The sequence below is a fragment of the Hyla sarda genome, chromosome 6 (assembly GCF_029499605.1).
Source record: "Hyla sarda isolate aHylSar1 chromosome 6, aHylSar1.hap1, whole genome shotgun sequence".
NCBI lineage: Eukaryota > Metazoa > Chordata > Amphibia > Anura > Hylidae > Hyla > Hyla sarda.
Genome location: NC_079194.1, coordinates 11,631,995 through 11,653,154, shown reverse-complemented (window position 1 = coordinate 11,653,154; position 21,160 = coordinate 11,631,995). Strand labels below are relative to the sequence as shown.

Below are 21,160 nucleotides of genomic sequence, written 5' to 3'. Positions count from 1 at the left end.
GTCATCATGTCCATATGGAGGAACTGTGTGATGTCATCACGTCTATATGAAGGAACTGTGTGATGTCATCATGTCCATATGGAGGAATTGTGTGATGTCATCATGTCTATATGGAGGAACTGTGTGATGTCATCATGTCTATATGGAGGAACTGTGTGATGTCATCATGTCTATATGGAGGAACTGTGTGATGTCATCATGTCCATATGGAAGAACTGTGTGATGTCATCATGTCTATATGGAGGACTGTGTGATGTCATCATGTCCATATGGAGGAACTGTGTGATGTCATCATGTCCATATGGAGGAACTGTGTGATGTCATCACGTCTATATGAAGGAACTGTGTGATGTCATCATGTCCATATGGAGGAATTGTGTGATGTCATCATGTCTATATGGAGGAACTGTGTGATGTCATCATGTCCATATGGAGGAACTGTGTGATGTCATCATGTCCTATAGAGGAACTGTGTGATGTCATCATGTCTATATGGAGGAACTGTGTGATGTCATCATGTCTATATGGAGGAACTGTGTGATGTCATCATGTCCATATGGAGGAACTGTGTGATGTCATCATGTCTATATGGAGGAACTGTGTGATGTCATCATGTCCATATGGAGGAACTGTGTGATGTCATCATGTCCATATGGGGGAACTGTGTGATGTCATCATGTCTATATGGAGGAACTGTGTGATGTCATCATGTCTATATGGAGGAACTGTGTGATGTCATCATGTCTATATGGAGGAGCTGTGTGATGTCATCATGTCCATATGGAGGAGCTGTGTGATGTCATCATGTCTATATGGAGGAACTGTGTGATGTCATCATGTCTATATGGAGGAACTGTGTGATGTCATCATGTCCATATGGAGGAGCTGTGTGATGTCATCATGTCTATATGGAGCAAAATCTCTGAGGGATGTGTCCTTCTCCTTGCAGAAAGTATAAAGGGGTCCGACTTGGTACTAGGGGGGGGGGGGGGGTGTACCTAATAAAGTGGCCAGTGTGTGTATAATGAATGCTGGAAAACGACTTGCACCATGTTATGTAATATAAGGCTGGGACACTGCGCATTTGTTTGGGAACCATCTACAATCACAGCTTGTGCGTCACGTCCTTGTCACGGAGCGAGGATTGTCCGCAGCCCGCACAGAGGACGCCATTGTTTGTTCTCATATAGTGGATAATTTCTCATGTTCTGTGCTATCATGGATGGGGTCGGTGACTCTGTGAGGCTCAGGACTCCTCCCAGGGGTTAAATTGTATTATATTTCTTCAATCTGACTCCACATGAAACATATTAGGGAATAACCTTATCAGTAGTCTCCAAATATAGTGTCATTACCAAAAGGACTTCCTTTATGACCATGTCAGATTCTGATCATCACGTAGGGCAGTGGTCTTCAACTTGCGGACCTCCAGATGTTGCAAAACTACAACTCCCAGCATGCCTGGACAGCCATCGGCTGTCCGGGCATGCTGGGAGTTGTAGTTTTGCAACATCTGGAGGTCCGCAGGTTGAAGACCACTGACATAGGGAGTCATCGAGAGTCTTCGCCGTCTGCTAAAGTTGTCAGAAGAATTTATGTGTTACAGTATTTAGGCTTAGGCCACATATACGGCGTCCATTTCAGGACATCGTCAGTCGTCAGCTGTAACTCTGTCCTGCGTCAGGCAAAACAGCGTCCCGCCTCCTCCCTCTGATCAATCTCCGTCAGGCATCAGCCGCAACTCCCTCCTCTGTCATCCGAAACTCCCTCATCCGAAACTCCGTCATCCCTCAGACGAAAAACCTTCTTACCGTGTAGCAGAGCTGAGTCAGCGTCGGCTCTCTGCTATACGGGTTCTGCTGTCATGCTGTGCAGCGTCGGGCTCTGCTATACGGGTTCTGCTGTCATGCTGTGCAGCGTCGGCTCTGCTATACGGGCTCTGCTGTCATGCTGTGCAGCATCGGCTCTGCTATACGGGTTCTGCTGTCATGCTGTGCAGCGTCGGCTCTGCTATACGGGTTCTGCTGTCATGCTGTGCAGCGTCGGCTCTGCTATACGGGTTCTGCTGTCATGATGTGCAGCGTCGGCTCTACTATACGGGTTCTGCTGTCATGCTGTGCAGCGTCGGCTCTGCTATACGGGTTCTGCTGTCATGCTGTGCAGCGTTGGCTCTGCTATACGGGTTCTGCTGTCATGCTGTGCAGCGGCGGCTCTGCTATACGGGCTTTGCTGTCATGCTGTGCAGCGTCGGCTCTGCTATACGGGTTCTGCTGTCATGCTGTGCAGCGTCGGCTCTGCTATACGGGTTCTGCTGTCATGCTGTGCAGCGTCGGCTCTGCTATACGGGTTCTGCTGTCATGCTGTGCAGCGTCTGCTCTGCTATACGGGTTCTGCTGTCATGCTGTGCAGCGTCTGCTCTGCTCTACGGGTTCTGCTGTCATGCTGTGCAGCGTCGGCTCTGCTATACGGGTTCTGCTGTCATGCTGTGCAGCGTCGGCTCTGCTATATGGGTTCTGCTGTCGTGCTGTGCAGCGGCGGCTCTGCTATACGGGTTCTGCTGTCGTGCTGTGCAGTGTCGGCTCTGCTATACGGGTTCTGCTGTCATGCTGTGCAGCGTCGGCTCTGCTATACGGGTTCTGCTGTCATGCTGTGCAGCGTCGGCTCTGCTATACGGGTTCTGCTGTCATGCTGTGCAGCGTCGGCTCTGCTATACGGGTTCTGCTGTCATGCTGTGCAGCGTCGGCTCTGCTATACGGGTTCTGCTGTCATGCTGTGCAGCGTCTGCTCTGCTATACGGGTTCTGCTGTCATGCTGTGCAGCGTCGGCTCTGCTATACGGGTTCTGCTGTCATGCTGTGCAGCGGCGGCTCTGCTATACGGGTTCTGCTGTCGTGCTGTGCAGTGTCGGCTCTGCTATACGGGTTCTGCTGTCATGCTGTGCAGCGGCGGCTCTGCTATACGGGTTCTGCTGTCATGCTGTGCAGCGGCGGCTCTGCTATACGGGTTCTGCTGTCATGCTGTGCAGCGGCGGCTCTGCTATACGGGTTCTGCTGTCATGCTGTGCAGCGGCGGCTCTGCTATACGGGTTCTGCTGTCATGCTGTGCAGCGTCTGCTCTGCTATACGGGTTCTGCTGTCATGCTGTGCAGCGTCGGCTCTGCTATACGGGTTCTGCTGTCATGCTGTGCAGCGGCGGCTCTGCTATACGGGTTCTGCTGTCATGCTGTGCAGCGTCTGCTCTGCTATATGGGTTCTGCTGTCATGCTGTGCAGCGTCGGCTCTGCTATACGGGTTCTGCTGTCATGCTGTGCAGCGGCGGCTCTGCTATACGGGTTCTGCTGTCGTGCTGTGCAGTGTCGGCTCTGCTATACGGGTTCTGCTGTCATGCTGTGCAGCGTCGGCTCTGCTATACGGGTTCTGCTGTCATGCTGTGCAGCGTCGGTTCTGCTATACGGGTTCTGCTGTCATGCTGTGCAGCGTCGGCTCTGCTATACGGGTTCTGCTGTCATGCTGTGCAGCGTCGGCTCTGCTATACGGGTTCTGCTGTCATGCTGTGCAGCGTCTGCTCTGCTATACGGGTTCTGCTGTCATGCTGTGCAGCGTCGGCTCTGCTATACGGGTTCTGCTGTCGTGCTGTGCAGCGGCGGCTCTGCTATACGGGTTCTGCTGTCGTGCTGTGCAGTGTCGGCTCTGCTATACGGGTTCTGCTGTCATGCTGTGCAGCGGCGGCTCTGCTATACGGGTTCTGCTGTCATGCTGTGCAGCGGCGGCTCTGCTATACGGGTTCTGCTGTCATGCTGTGCAGCGGCGGCTCTGCTATACGGGTTCTGCTGTCATGCTGTGCAGCGGCGGCTCTGCTATACGGGTTCTGCTGTCATGCTGTGCAGCGTCTGCTCTGCTATATGGGTTCTGCTGTCATGCTGTGCAGCGTCGGCTCTGCTATACGGGTTCTGCTGTCATGCTGTGCAGCGTCTGCTCTGCTATATGGGTTCTGCTGTCATGCTGTGCAGCGGCGGCTCTGCTATACGGGTTCTGCTGTCATGCTGTGCAGCGGCGGCTCTGCTATACGGGTTCTGCTGTCATGCTGTGCAGCGGCGGCTCTGCTATATGGGTTCTGCTGTCATGCTGTGCAGCGTCGGCTCTGCTATACGGGTTCTGCTGTCATGCTGTGCAGCGTCTGCTCTGCTATATGGGTTCTGCTGTCATGCTGTGCAGCGGCGGCTCTGCTATACGGGTTCTGCTGTCATGCTGTGCAGCGGCGGCTCTGCTATACGGGTTCTGCTGTCATGCTGTGCAGCGGCGGCTCTGCTATATGGGTTCTGCTGTCATGCTGTGCAGCGTCGGCTCTGCTATACGGGTTCTGCTGTCATGCTGTGCAGCGTCGGCTCTGCTATACGGGTTCTGCTGTCATGCTGTGCAGCGTCTGCTCTGCTATATGGGTTCTGCTGTCATGCTGTGCAGCGTCTGCTCTGCTATACGGGTTCTGCTGTCATGCTGTGCAGCGTCGGCTCTGCTATACGGGTTCTGCTGTCGTGCTGTGCAGCGGCGGCTCTGCTATACGGGTTCTGCTGTCGTGCTGTGCAGTGTCGGCTCTGCTATACGGGTTCTGCTGTCATGCTGTGCAGCGGCGGCTCTGCTATACGGGTTCTGCTGTCATGCTGTGCAGCGGCGGCTCTGCTATACGGGTTCTGCTGTCATGCTGTGCAGCGGCGGCTCTGCTATACGGGTTCTGCTGTCATGCTGTGCAGCGGCGGCTCTGCTATACGGGTTCTGCTGTCATGCTGTGCAGCGTCTGCTCTGCTATATGGGTTCTGCTGTCATGCTGTGCAGCGTCGGCTCTGCTATACGGGTTCTGCTGTCATGCTGTGCAGCGTCTGCTCTGCTATATGGGTTCTGCTGTCATGCTGTGCAGCGGCGGCTCTGCTATACGGGTTCTGCTGTCATGCTGTGCAGCGGCGGCTCTGCTATACGGGTTCTGCTGTCATGCTGTGCAGCGGCGGCTCTGCTATATGGGTTCTGCTGTCATGCTGTGCAGCGTCGGCTCTGCTATACGGGTTCTGCTGTCATGCTGTGCAGCGTCTGCTCTGCTATATGGGTTCTGCTGTCATGCTGTGCAGCGGCGGCTCTGCTATACGGGTTCTGCTGTCATACTGTGCATCGTCGGCTCTGCTATATGGGTTCTGCTGTCATGCTGTGCAGCGTCGGCTCTGCTATGCGGCAGGAAGTTGCGTCTGAGGGATGATGGCGTTTTGGTCGAGGGAGTTTCGGAGGAGGGAGTTGTGGCTGATGACTGATGGAAGATTGGTCTGAGGGAGGAGGCGGGACGCTGTTTCGCCTGATGGGGGACGGAGTTACGGCCGACGATGACCTAAAACGGACGCCGTACACATAAGTAAACTCCTGTCTTATAAATGACACCTGGCAGGTGGTGGAACTGGATCACATTTTTCACTGGGGCCCGGGAGCCTTAAAGGTGTACTCCACTTCCCTAGCGTTCGGAACATTTTGTCGTGACATCTCTGCCTCGCTCATCGTCATGCCACACCCCCTCCCATAGACTTGCATTGAGGGGGCGTGGCGTGATGTCGCGAGTGGCATGGCGGTGATGTCACGACACCTGCAGCCCTTACCCAGCGTTCGGAACTAAATGTTCCGAATGCTGGGGAAGTGGAGTACCCCTTTAAGTTCCGCTTCTGCTGCAGGACTTGTGTCTATGGAAGAGAAAGGGTGGATGGACATATCGGATGACATGTAGGGGGCGCACTGCCCAGAGCGGCTAGCGGGGGTTACAGGTCATTTGGACAGAGGAAGCGGCGAAAGCCCATTGACAGACTAGGCCCCTGACAGTGAGTGAGGTAGAAGAGCGGCACATGGAGATCACATGACCAACTCAAAGATTTTATCGCAACTTCAGATGACAATGATGGCCGGTATCCTTCCCTGATGCAAACAGAACGGTATTCACACGACTGGCAGGGCTTCTATCCCTTAAAGTGGTACTCCGGTAGAAATGTTTTTTTTTTGTTTTTTTTTTTTATATATTTTTTTTTATCAACTGGTGCCAGAAAGTTAAACAGATTTGTAAATTATTTCTACTTAGAAATCTTAATCCTTCCAGTACTTATCAGCTGCTGTATGCTCCACATGAAGTTCTTTTCTTTTTGAATTTCTTTTCTGTCTGACCACAGTGCTCTCTGCTGACACCTCTGTCCATGTCAGGAACTGTCCAGAGCAGGAGAGGTTTCCTATGGGGATTTGTTCCTGCTCTGGACAGTTCCTGACATGGACAGAGGTGTAAGTAGAGAGCACTGTGGTCAGACTGGAAAGAGATTCAAAAAGAAAATAACTTCCTGTGGAGTATACAGCAGCTGGTAAGTACTGGAAGGATTAAGATTTTAAATAGAAGTAATTTACAAATCTGTTTAACTTTCGGGCACTAGTTGATTTAAAAAATAAAATAAAAATGTTTCCCACCGGAGTACCCCCTTTAAAGGGGTATTCCAGCCTTCTTATTGTGCTGGGACAGGAGGAGCGGCAGGAAAACACTTTTAACGTACTCAGCAAGGTCAGTGTTACAGTTCTTCTTGATAGGACAATTCACTTGCAAACTCATTGTCACGTCCTGGGTAAGAAACAGTGCAGCCTGGATCATCCCAAAGCCTGTCCCTACCTACCTGGATGATCCATCATAAATGACAGCCCCCATTTGGGGAAAGTCCCTATGCTGGACTAAGTGCAGGGGCATCAGAGTAGTCAGACAAACCAGGTCAGCACCACACAGCAAAAACAGTACAAAATCAGAAGCCCAGAGGCAACATCAGGATAAGCAATGGTTTGAACCAGTAGAACTACAAATCACAGAATCCGAGTTTGGATAATCAATGGGTCAAACCTAGACAGCGACGCAGTACAAAGTCACTAGGCAAAGGCAATGTCAGAAAACAGGCAGAAGATCAGGTCACAGGAGGTCAGAAGATAAGTCAGGCACAGGGAAAACAGGAGCACCGGTGATGGGAAGAACCCCTGAACCAATCGTAAACTGACCTCAACCCAATCAGCAGCCTAATCAGATGACCAGGTGCAGTGATGAGACTCCACCCCCTCTGTCTGCAAAGCCAAAGAATTAATCAGTGATGGGATTGCCTCCAGTATGGAGCCTTGCCTTGGCTCCATACTGGGCAGAGGTTGTGACTTCAGGGTCACGCTCCCTCAATGCCCCCTCAATGCAAGTCTATGGGAGGGGGCGTGGCAGCCGCCACGCCCCCTCCCATAGTCTTGCATTGAGTGGGTGTGGCGTGATTTTCCAAGAGCGTGCTTGTTACGTCACTACCTCCGCAGCCCGCACCCAGTGTTGGGAACAAAATCTTCCAAACGCTGGGACAGTGGAGTATCCCTTTAAGGCATAAAAAATAACTTCTATATGATTCTCTAATAATAGCCAATTTAGCCCAAAAATAATGCTACACTACATAAACAAACAAAAAAAAAGTTCCTATAATGTTCCTTCTACGCGACAATAATCCAATACCAAGCGCGTCACTTTATATCAACAGTGTAATACACATAATGACCTGTATTATATTAAAATGCAAGCAAGACTTCACTCATATTTTTCCCATAGGTTTAAAGGGGTACTCTGGTGGAAAACTTTATTTTATATATATATTTTTTTTATATATAAATCAAATGGTGCCAGAAAGTTAAACAGATTTGTGAATTACTTCTATAAAAAAAAAATCTTAATCCTTCCAGTACTTGTTAGCGACTGTGTACTACAGAGGAAAGGCTTTTCTTTTTGGATTTCTCTTCTGTCAAGAGCACAGTGCTCTCTGCTGACCTCTGCTGTCTATTTAGGAACTGTCCAGAGCAGGAGAAAATCCCCATAGCAAACATATATGCTGCTCTGGACAGTCCCTAAAATGGACAGCAGAGGTCAGCAGAGAGCACTGTGGTCGTGACAGAAGCGAAATCCAAAAAGAAAAGCATTTCCTCTGTAGTATACAGTCTCTAATAAGTACTGGAAGGATTAAGACTTTTTAATAGAAGTAATTTACAAATCTGTTTAACTTTCTGGCACCAGTTGATTTAAAAAAAAAAAAAGTTTTCCACGGGAGTACCCCTTTAACGGGTTATCCAGGAAAAAATTTTTTTTATATATAGAAGCTCATAAGTACTGAAAGGATTAAGATTTTTTAATAGAAGTAATTTACAAATCTGTTTAACTTTCTGGAGCCAGTTGATATATATATATATAAAAAAAGTTTTTTCCTGGATAACCCCTTTAAGGGCATCCATCATATATACACAGAGCGGCCACTACCATATGTATCTAGCAACATGGTTATAAGGGTCGGAAGAGGACATTTTTAAACATGCAAATTTTCGTACAAAATTTTTTTTTTTTTAAAGAAGTATAACTAAATAAAACCTATATAAGTTCAGTATTAATTTAATCGTATGGACCTACAGAATAAAGATAAAGTGTTTTTACCAAAAAGTGCACTGCATAGAATCAGAAGCCCCCAAAAGTTACAAAATGGAGTTGTTGTTTTTTTTTTCAATTTTGCCCCATAAATAATTTTTTGGGGTTTTCTGTAGATTTTGTGGTTAAATTATTGATGTCATTACAAAGTAAAATTGGTGGCGCAAAAAAAAAAAGAGCCCTCTTATGGGTCTGTAGGTCTAAAATTGAAAACGTTATGATTTTTTAGGTGAGGAGGAAAAAAACATCTTTAAAGGGGTACTCCGGGGGAAAACTTTATTTATTTATTTTTTTAAATCAACTGGTGCCAGAAAATTTAATTGATTTGTAAATTACTTCTATTAAAAAATCTTAATCCTTCCAGTTCTTGTTAGCGGCTGTATACTACAGAAGAAGTTCTTTTCTTTTTGGATTTCTTTCCAGTCTGACCACAGTGCTCTCTCCTGACACCTCTGTCCATGTCAGGAACTGTCCAGAGCAGGAGAAAATTCACATAGCAAACTTATGCTGCTCTGGACAGTTCCTGACATGAGCACTGTGGTCATCACAGAAATAAAAAAAAAAAACATCCTCTGTAGTATACAGCCGCTAATAAGTACTGGAAGGATTAAGATTTTTTAATAGAAATAACTTACAAATCTGTTTAAGTTTCTGCCATTAGTTAAATAAAAAAAATAAAAAAAAGTTTAAAATGATGTGTAACCTTCGCCATAAAAACAGTCTGGATATGACATACAGGGAGCAGGTCACTTGACTCTTACCGCTCCAACATTTTTGTTTTTACTGAGTCCCTAGTGTTGCTCGGGGTACAATGAGATGAATATATCTACATTCATCAGACAGATAAGCTTTTAAGGAGACTGGTAAAGCTGGGGAGTACTGTGAGCTCTGCACTGTGTTCTGCCTGCCACCCAGCTTTTCCAGTCTGCTGAATATTTTTCTGGTAAAATAGCCATACTAGAGCTCTTCAGGAGACTGGGAAAGCTGAGTGGCACACAGTACACAGGGCAATGCTCAGTAATTTTCCAGCTTTCCCAGTCTCCTGAAGAGAATTCAAGTCTGGTTAAGTAGCCCTATTATAGCTCTTCAGGAGACTGGGAAAGCTGCACTGTTTGCCACCAAGCTTTTATATATATATATATATATATATATATATATATATATATATATATATATATATTTTTTTATTTTTTATTTTTATTTTTATTTTTTTTAACCTGACTTATTTGCATTGTTAACAATACTAATGACCCTTACAATCTGTTCAGATAAAAATAATCAAATTATCCGGTTGAGCAGAGCAAAATGCAAAAAGCCAAAAATAGACCCAGCTACTGGCTAAAAACAAAGCCGTGCCCCTGACCTTGTATAAGGTGGCATCACCAGGTGTGTAAATCTGCTGTGTGGCCTTACGTCTGCCGCCTTGTGTAACCCTCCGCACCTTGCGCAGCATTCCTTGTGCATTCATGTGATCCCTTCTCTTGGTTATGTATTACTTATGACTTTTACATAATATAGGTTTACGGTGGATCGGTTTCCCAACCAGTGTGCCTCCAGCTGTGGCAAAACTGCAATTCCAAATGGCTGTCCGGGCATGCTGGGAGTTGTAGATGTGTAACAACTGGAGGCACACTGGTTGTGCTGCTCTGGAGTGCAGGAAGAACAAGCAGCCTATCACTACTGGTCACTTCAGGAGACTGGAAAAGCTGGGTTGCAAGCAGTATGTGGCAACACAATTGGGAATCATGTTATTCTTTACAGTTATTTCATTTTTGCATGTGTTACAAAAAGGTATAAGACAGATAGATATGAGATAGATAGATATATATGGGATAGATAGGAGATAGATAGATAGGAGATAGATAGATAGATAGATAGATAGATAGATAGATAGATGTGAGATAGACAGATAGATATGAGATATAGATAGATAGATAGATATGAGATAGATAGATATGAGATATGAGGTAGAAAGATATGAGATAGATAGATATGGGATAGATAGATAGATATGGGATAGATAGATAGATATGAGATAGATAGATAGACCTGTATTTTATGGACACACTATTGCATTGCAAGAATCAATAAACTTCGAGCTCTCTGAGAGAAGGAAGCGGCTTCAGTTTCTGGGAACTGGTCCCACTTTTTAATAAAATGATGCAAGGGAAGGTGGTGGATATCAGCTGCGCTGTGTTTCCTATGGCGTTGCTGGCTCACTGTCAGGATTTCTGCTGGGTGTGATTCTGAACCATAAACACTGAACACAGAATCATGTCAGGAGATGTCGTGTTCTCTGCAATTGGGAGAACAAATCCTCTATAGGAGGAAAACAAACTCTGAAGCATCAGTCTGCGGCTATAAAATACATCTGAAATATAATTACACAAAGTGCTGAACCTGACAGTGACAATTGTGTTAAAAGGAGGAGGAAGGAGTCTGATTGGTGGACACAGAGGCATCTTGTCTTTGCCACCATCAGAGTCAGAACACATGTGTAAGAACCCGAAGGGTTAAACATCCCTGAGAGTGTTTGTTTATCTGGTTGCTGTGGCTAAGCCTAGCTCTGGGCTGGTCAGCTGACCTTGTTAGTTCACCTGTGTGTTGCCTATTTAAACTTGCAGTCTGCTTTCAGGCCTTGCCTGTGAAAGAGCTCGCTCAGTTAACTAGCGTTTATTATCTGTATTCCTGATCTTCCGGTATTTACGACTTTCTGGCTTGGATTCCTGACTCTTCTCTGTATTTGCAACTTGGCACCTTTGACAACTCCTGGTATTGACTCGGATAGTGGACATGGACTCATTGTGTGTGTGTCAGATATTATTTCTGTTAGTCTGTGTGCTCCCTTACTGTATCCTGACCTGTGTCTGTATTGTAGTTTATTTTGTTGACAGTGACTTCCATCACATATTTAAGGATGGACTGTCACCCTTGTTGTCAATCCGCTATTTAGAGCTGATAAGCAAGTAGGCAGGGATAGATGGAATGGGTGAGATCAGTACTGCACTCCTTCAAACAAATGAACAAAACTTAGTTTATTGATGTTTTATCGTCCATCATAAGAGCAGAACAACAAAAATGATGGCGTCATGGATCTGTCACTCAACAAGAGAGGTGTATAACTACAATACATCCTGATCCTATAGAGATGGCAGCAGTATACAGATAGAGCTAGAGGGGAAGTGTATAACTACAATACATCCTGATCCTATAGAGATAGCAGCAGTATACAGATAGAGCTAGAGAGAAAGTGTATAGCTACTATATATCTGGATCCTATAGAGAAAGCAGCAGCAGTGTACAGATAGAGCTGGAGGGGAGGTGTATAACTACTATTTATCCTGATCCCATAGAGATAGCAGCAGTATACAGATAGAGCTAGAGGGGAAGTGTATAACTACTATATATCCTGATCCTATAGAGATAGCAGCAGTATACAGATAGAGCTAAAGAGAAGGTGTATAACTACTATGTATCCTGATCCTATAGAGATAGCAGGAGCAGTGTACAGATAGAGCTGGAGGGCTGGTGTATAACTTCTATATATCTAATTAAATTGAGATAACAGCAGCAGTATACAGATATAGCGGAAGGGGAGATGTTTAACTACTATTAATCCTTATTAAATAGAGATAGCAACATCAGTAGACTGAGCTGGGGGGTGTCTAGATGCAATATTTCCTGATCCCATAGAGATAGCAGCAGTATACAGATAGAGCTGGGAGGGGAGGAGTATAACTACTATATATCATAATCCTATAGAGATAGCAGCATTATACAGATAGAGCTGGGAGGGGACATCTATAACTACTATATATCATGATCCTATAGAGATAGAAGTATACAGATAGAGCTGGGAGGGGATGGGTCTGGGAGCTGCCAGGAGGGATCTGATAGGTGATGATGTCATCAGTTCACAGGAAGTCAGCTGTCCGGGCATGCTGGGAGTTGTAGTTTTTCAACAGCTGGTGGCACCCCTGGTTGGGAAACACTGATCTATACTATATACTGCTATATAATCCAACATGCTGGGAGTTGTAGTTTTCCTTTAGGGCAGCTGCTGAGCCACAGGCTGTATCAGGGCATGCTGGGAGTTGTAGTTAGTAACTAACTGCACCTCCCGAATTTAATAATAAGAAAGCGATCAAAAAGTCCCATCAAAACATTTGTCCCATCAAAAAATTGCAGATCGGGGCTCAGAAAATGACCCTCGTACCGGCCCGTATAAGGAGAAATTAAAAAGTTATAGGGGTCAGAATAGGACAAAATCCCCCCCCCATATGTATATCCTATGATGTTACACATATATAATTAATTATGCAAATTAGCATGGCCTTAGTGATGACTCGGACATTGTAGTAGGTTCTATTGTCCCCTCTTGTTCTATATAAAATCGTAGATAAATGCGTCAAAGTTGTCAGACGCCGCAGCTGCAGCACAATGTGAGGATGCCGGAGGAGATTACACATCAAACCAGAATCTACAGGATCCTCGGCTCTGCAGGAAATGACATCATTGTTATGAGTAATAAGAAAAGTAATAAGAAGTATTATCCATGACCTCAGTCCATGAATCATTGCAGTGACCTGCGAGTAACATGCAGACTCCGTCCTCGCTGCTGATTTATCGCTAAATAAATGGAGTGGCGGAAGGGAAGTGATGGTTATTCTAACCCCTGCCCGGGGCTTGATGTGAATATATTACATGTAGCCTGAGCCTATAGTGCGTTTAGCAGAAGCGATAGTTGTGCCCCCGTGAGGACGTTATAATGCCCCGGTGAGGAGGCTATAATGCCCCCATGAGGATGCTATAATGCCCCGGTGAGGACGTTATAATGCCCTGGTGAGGAGGCTATAATGCCCCGGTGAAGACGCTATAATACCACTGTGAGGACGCTATAATACCACTGTGAGGATGCTATAATGTCCTTGTGAGGACGCTATAATGCCCCCATGAGGATGCTATAATGCCCCCGTGAGGACGCTATAATGCCCCCATGAGGACACTATAATGCATCGTAAGCAAATTCGTATTATAGATTTGTATTTGAATTACAGTACTGCATTGATTCTATCGGCAACCTGCTGTGGTTGGATCTTATTTGTTGTTATTATTTAAAGGGGTACTCCGCCCACAGACATCTTATCCTCTATCCAAAGGATAGGAGATAAGATGTCTGTGAGTGGAGTAGTCCCTTAATTGTCCAAATCTACACAGTATTTGCTGGCAATATGATACCTTGTGGACCAGCATTCAATCAAGCGTACCTGGTTTAGTTAGATTAAAGGGGCAGTGTCCGGAACATTTAGTTCCGAATGCTGGGTACGGGCTGCAGGGGTCGTGCCGTCACACCACGCCCCCTCAATGCAAGTCTATGGGAGGGGGCGTGACGGACGTCACGCTCCCTCCCATAGACTTGCATTGAGGGGGTGTGACGGCACGAACCCCGCACCCAGCATTCTGAATTAAACGTTTCGGATGCTGGGGCAGTGGAGTACTCCTTTAACCCTTGGAGTGGTGACAATGTGGTTTTAGTGCTCCCACTGCTGTTATCAAGCCCCCTCCGGGGTGCACAACTATCTTTCTCATTCTCTTTATTTCATGGAGCTGGACCAGAGCTGTGCTGTCTGCCAGCAGTACTCACATCAGGACTTCCTTTCCTCTACTTCTCTGGCCAATTACAATATAGCGCTTATTCTTCTTTGTTTTGCCATGACATAGTGCTGGTGAAGAGCTGACACTGAACATGAACTGGCACTAAATAGGCTGGCACTGTACAGGAGGATAATTAACACAGTGCAGGACTATAAATGGCACGTGGAAGGGAGAAGAGGTTACTGATACACTGGGTTTGGAAGGTGCTATTTGAGCAAAAATGTAAGTAACAGCAGCAGCACAGCAAGGAAAGGGTTACACTAAACACTCAACAGCTGTTGTTGCTAGTGACACAAAGGGAAAGAATACTTTCAGAAGGCAGCACTGTGTGTGTGTACAGTAGTAGCAACACGTGGGACAACTGTCTGGAACATTACAGGTGGTCAGAGATGAGAAGGAAGCTTTGATTTTACAGGCATAAAATGAATCCTCTGGAGGAAGCAAACAGGATCACAGACCAGGCCCTCTCTCCCGTTCACATAGCAGTAACTTAACCCCATTCCCACTTTGTGTTTTTTTTGGTGTGAAGAAACTGCTTCTTATAACGGGTCCAGCAGAAAGACCAAAGTAATAAATTTGTGTAAACTCCCAAAAATTAAACTCAAGAAATTCTGCCTAATCACCGATGAAGATTAGAACGGGGAGAAGTTAAGACTTAACCTTTATTTGAGTTTAAAATAAACCAAGAGGTCCTATGTGCAAACTCTGGGTAACGCCGGATTCCTAGTGTCTGTTCCTAAGAATGGACCAGATGTAAAGTCCGCCGGATCAAATACAGACGCTCTATACTGAATACCAAGTGTTGTATATTGTTCCAATTTTACATCAACAACATACTTCACATATAGAGTCGCCCACAATCAAAGGACTTAATGCCACCGCACTGATATACCATTCAGTGCAGAATTCAGAAATATTGATGTTTGTTTACATCAACAGTAAATACACAATTCTTATGCCACACAGAAAATTTTAAAATATATCACAATTAAGAGGTTCCCAACTCGTTTCTGCCGCAATAATGCAGCATCCTCAGGGGTAACCCATAAAAGACTCTCAGCAGTCAACACATGAGAGATCAAGTCAATTAATACAAGAAAAGGGGGGCTCTACCGCAAAAATGATGAAATGGGGACCTACTAACAGTGAAAGAGACTAAGCTAATTACACTGAAAAAAGTGCACACCACAATACTTCATGAATACAAAGGGAATAATTTATTGCACAAGTTTAATCCCAAAAATACACATAATTGCATCTATCATACAGATAAGACATATAAAATCACTTAAAAACTACTCACTAGGAGTATGACACAACCCTGGAGAGGGACCATGAACCCCCCTTCCCCTGGAAAGTGACCCCGTTCTGATGACACGCTGTAATACCTTCTAACCAGTGCTATAGAAAATGCTATAGATATGTGGTGACCCACGGTGATGGCGGGACCACGGGGTGTAGCGGTGTAGGTGGATGGGGCAAGATGGTATAAACCCCCTAATGTTGGTGACGCCAGAGTGTTTTTTGGGTACCGGAACCACCCAAACGGTATCTCTGCTATTCCAATGGCTAGGCAGTGAATTGAGAGTCCACAACCAGGTTATGGTTTAACGGAGGCTTTTTATGAGGTCAGACAGTTTTTATAGTCTCTACAGCTCGGCCAGAATCCCAGAGAGGTGACCAGGAACACAGAAGGACCTCACAGCTTGCTGGGACCAATTAGACTTGTAATAGAATTGACTTTAGGCTTGTGTGATAGCCTGGGGCATGTAGGGTATGGGGAGCGTAGCCGTGCTGTAATTAAAGGGTGTTTGTTAACCCTTGCTATTCGTGACGCCAGGTTGAGGGCTCCTCAGTAACCCTTGTCCTATCGCCACCCTTCCCAAGAACGATAGGGAGGTATAAAATAATAGATTGTCCACAACCGGAGAGTTTTTGGAAACAAGTTAAACTTTTACTGAAGAATTTCTGCAAGCTTCAATAACAGAAAAGTCTCTAAGCATAACAACAGCTTTCCTTGGAGATTGACAAAGGTTGGGACTTTAGCATTTAGTGTCTTTTAGGATTGTGCACTGTTCCACTGGATTTGGGGTTAGTTGCGGTTCAGTAGTCATTAGCGGGGATTTATATTTGAACTCACGGTTTTGGTTCAGCTGAGGCCGGTAGGTTTTCAGGCCTAGCGTGTCTTTGAAAGTTGCGCAGAACTGTCCTGTTAGTCCGGCATCCACGAGAGCAGCAACCCAAGAGAGCGATAATTGGACACAGCTCCCTTATATGGGCAGGGGCTGGACTAATGCTTATTGGTCCATACTGATGTCAATCACCATTACAGAGATTTGTGGGTAACACGTGACCCAAGGACCTCCAAAGGTCCTCCAACATACCATAGAGGCTATTAGCATGGTCACATGACCAAAGGTCCTGTAACGCTGAACAAGGTAAGTACTATACATTATCATAAAATATATATAAGTGTTAAATATATACATATATTATCATTAGAGAATTAGACTTGAGGAGAGGCGACTAGGGGCTGTCCCACCTGAGGAACCCTATCTGAACGTAGTTACTCTGACTTTGGGGACCTCTACTCTAGGTACGGTATGCAATAAGGTACCGGGACACCACACTTGACAAGACTGTAGATAATAGTGACAGCAGACATAGACTTGACTTACTGGAATGACTGTAGATTTGAGGCCTTCCAGGTGCTGGACACTGGCACTGAGATCTCTGGTCTCCACTGTTCCTCAGCAAGAGTGATGGGAGAAGAGCAAAAGAGAGAGAGATTGCACCAATGTAGGTAAGTACAGCAAAGAAAGGTGTCCAGCGCTGCTCCCGTTTAAAAGAGTCAACTTTATTTAATATACACAAAGGTACAAAACGGTAGGGAAGACGAAGGTAACACGTTTCGGCTTGTCACAGAGCCTTAGTCATACCTGACTAAGGCTCTGTGACGAGCCAAAACGCGTCACCTTTGTCTACCCTACCGTTTTGTACCTTGTTGTATATGAAATAAAGTTGACTCTTTTAAATGGGAGCAGCGCTGGATACCATTCTTTGCTGTACGGTCCTCGGACTAGGAATTCCTGCCTGGCAACAACTAGGGACGGTGAGTGCTCCGCTTCATGTGTCTTTTGTGTTATACACATCATGTCTTTGCATCATCATTTAGATGTTCAGATCTCCCAATAAATTCACAGTTCCACCGCATTGCACATATCCATATTCTCATCCATGTGGCTTGATGCAGCCTCCAGTTCCGATATGTAGAAAAGAGTTCCATGAAAGGATAGACAAGTATATCAGAGTCATGACAGGGTTCTGTTCCAATCATCTGTAGATCCACCATCACGCATCCATCATCCCTATTTCTCAGTTGTACACATATGTCAAGATACCAATAGTTGCGGTCCTCATATATCCATATCAAGGACTGCCTCTCCCTTTCTAGATCGTCAACCCAAGACCTTCCATTCTGCCAATAAGGACCAGGTGTGTCCTCTTCCTTCAACTTCATGTAGCCTGCAAGTCTCCCTTCCATAATCGGTGGATCCCCTTCTCCCTCTTGACAAATGTTCCCTCTGGGTGAGGTCTTTATCGTAAGATACTGTTACGACACTGCCCCCGTGTGACGTCATGCCCCGCCCCCGCTATGCAAGTCTATGGGAGGGGGCGTGACGGCCGTCACGCCCCCTCCCATAGACTTGCATAGCGAGGGCGGGGCATGACATCACACGGGGCAGAGTGTGTATATATAATCATTGTGTGTGTATATATGCATGCCCAGCGGCGCCATTATACATGCACACGATAGCCCTCATTTACTATTGCAAACCCCACATGTTTTGTTGGGTAGAGCGCCAGAGATTCTGTCTGCGGCAGATTTTGTGCCAGAATTTGCGCCAGAATTGAAAAAACCCAGACTAACTCTCCATTTTGCTAAGAAAACCCGCAAAAGGGGTGTGACCGTCGGGAAAGGGGGCGTGATCACTGAAAAGGGGCGTGTCTCCGATATTTTCACAAAAACCCAACATATTTATTAAGGTTTCCACATAAAATGTGGTGGATTTGAGCTGAGGAAAACCCGACAGATCAGAACAGGTGTAGAAAAAGAAAAATGTAGGGAAAGGGGAAAATGTAGGGAAACCTTAGTAAATACCGTGGAAAATAAATTGTAGGGAATTAAAACCCACAAAGAAACCTGCACAACACTCTTAGTAAATAAGGGCTGATGTGTGGGTGAATGTGAAAGGGGAAAAAAAATGTGTAACAAAATAAATAAGTGTGCGTGTTTCTCAGTGACTATGATGAAGAGTATGTGCCGGCTGAAGTGCTACTGTGTCAGTGACTATGATGAAGAGTATGTGCCGGCTGAAGTGCTACTGTGTCAGTGACTATGATGAAGAGTATGTGCCGGCTGAAGTGCTACTGTGTCAGTGGCTATAATGAAGAATGTGTGCTAACTGGAGTGCTGCTGTGTATGTGCCACCACTTGGTGCCCCCCTGCCTGCTTGGACACATACTAGTCCTGCTGTGTCCATGCGTCATCACCTATGTCATGGACACACTTCCTTGATTGACAGCTGTGAGCGCAGGAAAAATCTCCCTACTGTCAGCACACACAATCCCCACACTCACAAATCACCCCCCCCTGGAACTTACTCAATCATCCATATCACCTGTACTACCACCCCCACCCCTACTCATCCCCACACACAACCGTGACCACCACCAGCTGTTGTGTGACACTTACCTCTGTGTGAGTGCTGCGGCTCCTCCAAGTGATGCACCACAAGAGTGCATATGGTTATGAGGCACTTGACAAACACTCCACTGTGTAGACCTGAATGCCACTTATAGTCAGTCACATGACCTAAAAAGAGAGTCAAATAAAACAACATATCATAGGAATATACACTCCCCAGTCTACTCCTACATCACCTCGTTCATGTGTGTATCAATCAGTTCATTTACTCACCCAGGAATCCGGTCAATAAGACGTCTTCATTCAATCCGGCAGGTGACACTGTCCCTAATTTAAATGTCCATTTAGATTCGACCTGTAGGAGTTTGTTGGTAACTGCTCCTCTCCTAATGTTGTTGGCAATTCTTTCCAAACCAATCACTTGTATTCCACTTAAGTGTCCCTGATGGTATTGCAAGAAATGCCCAGCGACTATAGTCAATGTCTTCTCTTGGCCCCTATCGCTTCTTGCTAGTGCAATTGTCGATAAATGTTTTTGTATCCTATTGTGTAGTTGTTTTCCTGTTTGTCCCACTTACAGCTTTCTGCATGGGAAAATAATCGCATAAACCACTTGAGTAGTTTTGCAGTTGAAATATTTCTTTAACCTAAACTCTCTCCCCTCTCTTGGGTTGGTGAAGCTTTGTGTTGGAGTCATAAATTGGCACAACATACAATTCCCACACAGATATGATCCACAGTGGCTCCTGCCGATTCCAATGTGTCTGGTGGGTCTTTGGAAATGGCTCCTGGTTAACAGGTCTCTCAGATTTGGGCCCTACGTGATACTAATGCAGGTTTCTCTGGGATAATCCTCCGTACTCGTTCATCAGCTAACAATATATTCCAGTTCCATTCAAGAATGTCTTGAATGTTACTCCATTGATCATTATATGTAGAAACAAACCTTAAATGGGCACTGTCAGATACAAAAACTTTTGATATGTATAACCAATAGGTTTTGCAATTGCTTTTATTAGAACATTTTCAGTATTTCATACTGAAAAATCCAGTCAAACAACTGCCCCCCCCCTGCCTGGTTGGACACATACTAGTCCTGCTGTGTCCATGAGTCATCACCTATGTCATGGACACACTTCCTTGATTGACAGCTGTGAGTGCAGGAAAAATCCTCCCACTGTCATCTTGTGTCCCGCTACTGTCAGTGAGGACAAGCTGGGAGTTGTAGTTTTGCTAATGCTAGGGGAGATGTGAGCAGACAGTATACTGAGGGAGGGGGCGGAGACCTGCACAGTGAGGCCACGCCCCCTCCCTTTGAGAGGAATTCAGAAGAATTTAGGAAGAAGAAGGGACTTCTCAGGAAATTCTCTGCATGAGTCGAATTATACAGAAGAAACTAAACCGAGCCGGGTGAGGCCCCTATATATGAGAACATTTTATTCTGTGAGACGTGAATCTAATACTTGGACACAGACTACTGAGGTCACACTTCAATCTCCATAACATCTGTCTATAACAGTGGTCTTCAAAGTGTGGCCCCCTAGATGTCGCAGGCATCCTCCTCCAAACTCCTCTGTCCTCCTCCTTCAGACCCCTCTGTCCTCCTCCTCCAGACTACTCGGTCTTACTCCAGACTCTTCTGTCCTCCTCCTCCAGACCCCTCTGTCCTCCCCCAGACTCCTCTATTCTCCTCCAGATCCCTCTGTTCCCTCCTCCAGACTCCTCTGCCCTACTCCAGACTCCTCTATTATCCTCCAGACTCTTCTGTCCTCCTCCTCCAGACCCCTCTGTCCTCCTCCAGACTCCTCTATTCTCCTCCAGATCCCTCTGTTCCCTCCTCCAGACTCCTCTGTCCTACTCCAGACTCCTCTATTATCCTCCAGACTCTTCTGTCCTCCTCCTCCAGACTCCTCTGTCCTCCTCCAGACTCCTCTATTCTCCACCAGATCCCTCTGTTCCCTCCTCCAGACTCCTCTGTCCTACTCCAGACTCCTCTATTATCCTCCAGACTCTTCTGTCCTCCTCCTCCAGACTCCTCTGTCCTCCTCCAGACTCCTCTATTCTCCACCAGATCCCTCTGTTCCCTCCTCCAGACTCCTCTGTCCTACTCCAGACTCCTCTATTATCCTCCAGACTCTTCTGTCCTCCTCCTCCAGACTCCTCTGTCCTACTCCAGACTCCTTTATTCTCCTCCGGACCCCTCTGTCCCCTTCTCCAGACTCCTTTGTCCTACTCCAGACTCCTCTATTCTCCTCCAGACTCCTCTGTCCTCCTTCTCCAGACTCCTCTGTCCCCTCCAGACTCCTCTGTCCCCTCC

General features: G+C 46.1%; 1 protein-coding gene across 1 annotated transcript in view; it reads right to left on the bottom strand.

Annotated features, from left to right (window-relative positions):
- LOC130275337 (protein PBMUCL2-like) overlaps nt 1-19,405 on the bottom strand; it is a 58,752-nt gene extending 39,347 nt beyond the window's left edge. Inside the window, exons 1-2 of the mRNA XM_056523205.1 lie at nt 19,117-19,405; nt 18,892-19,011 (exon numbers count right to left, since the gene is read on the bottom strand). The gene's annotated coding sequence lies outside the window, so the exon portion shown is untranslated. The remainder of the gene's footprint in view (nt 1-18,891; nt 19,012-19,116) is intronic.
- Nucleotides 19,406-21,160: the final 1,755 nt, after the last annotated feature.